Raw genomic sequence first — 2,398 nt, 5'->3', positions numbered from 1 at the left:
TGTAGACCTCTCAGATTGTTATAATATGTAGACCTCTCAGATTGTTATAATATGTAGACCTCTCAGATTGCTATAATATCTAGACCTCTCAGATTGTTATAGTTTGTAGACCTCTAAGATTGTTAAAGTTTGTAGACCTCTCAGATTGTTATAATATGTAGACCTCTCAGATTGTTATAATATGTAGACCTCTCAGATTGTTATAATATGTAGACCTCTAAGATTGTTATAGTTTGTAGACCTATCAGATTGTTATAATATGTAGACCTCTCAGATTGCTTTAATATGTAGACCTCCCTGATTGTCATTATACTATGTAGACCTTTCTGTTTGTCATTATACTATGTAGACCTTTCTGATTGTCATTATACTATGTAAACCTCTCTGTTTGTCATTACTACTATTGTTTATTTCTGCATTTATTGTAGAACGTCAAATTTATATTTATTTCTTCTAAATTCTTCCATTTGGGAATCGTTTCTATTAATATTTTATTTGATCCAAATTTTTGATATTACCTTTAGATTCTTCAACTAAAACTGTGAAATGTCAATGCTTGATCTGCTTGTACAATATATTGAATGTAGTTTCATCTAATGCAACCAAATAAACAAATACTTAAAAAGACAAACATTATCTGTACAGTTTTGTACAGTAAGATATCTTTATTGATACTTAGATAAATATAAACTTTAAACGCTTGACAATTTGTACTTCCGTTCAACTGTAAAAATCATAACAGCATTTTGATTAGACATTGAAGTGAACACATTAGTTTGCTATGCTTTATGAATATCAGTAAAGAAGAGAATTAGAAACATTATATTTTCACCCCTTTTATTTTTGATAACAGTTGCATACTATGCGACTGTCAGCAACCGTTTCTAATCAAAATCAGAACTATTCTGCATATGATGTATGGGTGGTGATGGCAATTATTTTTATTCAACCACATTTAACACCAATATTGACTCAAGAACAACAAGTCCATCATGAAACTGACATCAATGCCATCAACACAATCATCACTCAACACAACACAACACACAATCTTTGACCCTCAAATTTGACAATGACATAATAAGGGTATCAATCAAACATCATGGTCAAAATCGTACAAAAATAATTCACAAAGTATGATTACACAAAGTTATACGATGGTGTCCATCCAGAGACTTCACCTGCAAACAACTGGTTTTAGCTGATATGCCAATCTATCTCTAGGTATCTACAAAAACTTTATGACAACAGCGCCGACGAAGAGGAGGAATCTCCTGCTGTAGATACCTGGACTTTTAACGTATATAATCAGTACAAACATTAAATTTCATCATTTCACATGGATTATCTGAATTATTTAAAAAAAACAAAAACAAAAACTATAAAATCTTCATTTTATACTTATAGTGGCGGGAGACGTGAAGTCTCTAATCTGCTTTGTCTAACATGCTAAATAGTATTTAAGTTAAAAACAGATACATCCTTCATGGATTGGCATATCATCTCAAACATTCTCCCTACAATTCACATTATCATGTTTACTCTATGTATTTATTTCAAATGACATTTGTTTCTTTTGGATGAAATTAATAATACATGTTATTATGAACATTCATGAGTAGAGGGAGGGGGTATATACTGGTATTCTTGGATAATCAAGAACTAAATGATGATTCTATTACTATCAATATGGTCTAGTAGTACTGTAGTACAATCAGTCAACTTCAAACTAACATGTGATGCGTCATATTAGTGTAGTGTGAATGTGGATCATTCTAAAACAGAGCACACATGAGTACAAGGATGAATGATTTTGCCCAGCAACAGATTGAAGTATATTATAAAAAAAACAAGTAAAGGTACATTTTGTATGTATTAAAATGGGTAATGTTATGATTCAATAAAAGTATACTATACTATTGAAACAAATGTACAGTACGAGCTTCGCTTTCTCCAGGCCATGCCTGAGTCATATTAATATGTAGACCTCTCTGATTGTCATTATACTATGTAAACCTCTCTGATTGTCATTATACTATGTAAACCTCTCTGATTGTCATTATACTATGTAGACCTCTCTGTTTGTCATATACTATATGTATACCTCTCTGATTGTCATTATACTTATGTAGACCTCACTGTTTGTCATTATAATATGTATACCTCTCTGATTGTCATTATACTATGTAGACCTCACTGAGTGTCAGTATACTATGTAGACCTTTCTGATTGTCATTATACTATGTAAACCTCTCTGTTTGTCATTATACTATGTAAACCTCTCTGATTGTCATTATTCTATGTAAACCTCTCTGTTTGTCATTATACTATGTAGACCTCTCTGATTGTCATTATACTATGTAGACCTGTCTGATTGTCATTATACTATGTAGACCTC

Source organism: Mizuhopecten yessoensis, unplaced genomic scaffold (genome assembly GCF_002113885.1).
Source record: "Mizuhopecten yessoensis strain PY_sf001 unplaced genomic scaffold, ASM211388v2 scaffold11069, whole genome shotgun sequence".
Classification (NCBI taxonomy): Eukaryota; Metazoa; Mollusca; class Bivalvia; order Pectinida; family Pectinidae; genus Mizuhopecten; species Mizuhopecten yessoensis.
The sequence above is the reverse complement of the archived record's forward strand: the minus strand, read 5'-3'. Positions refer to the sequence as shown.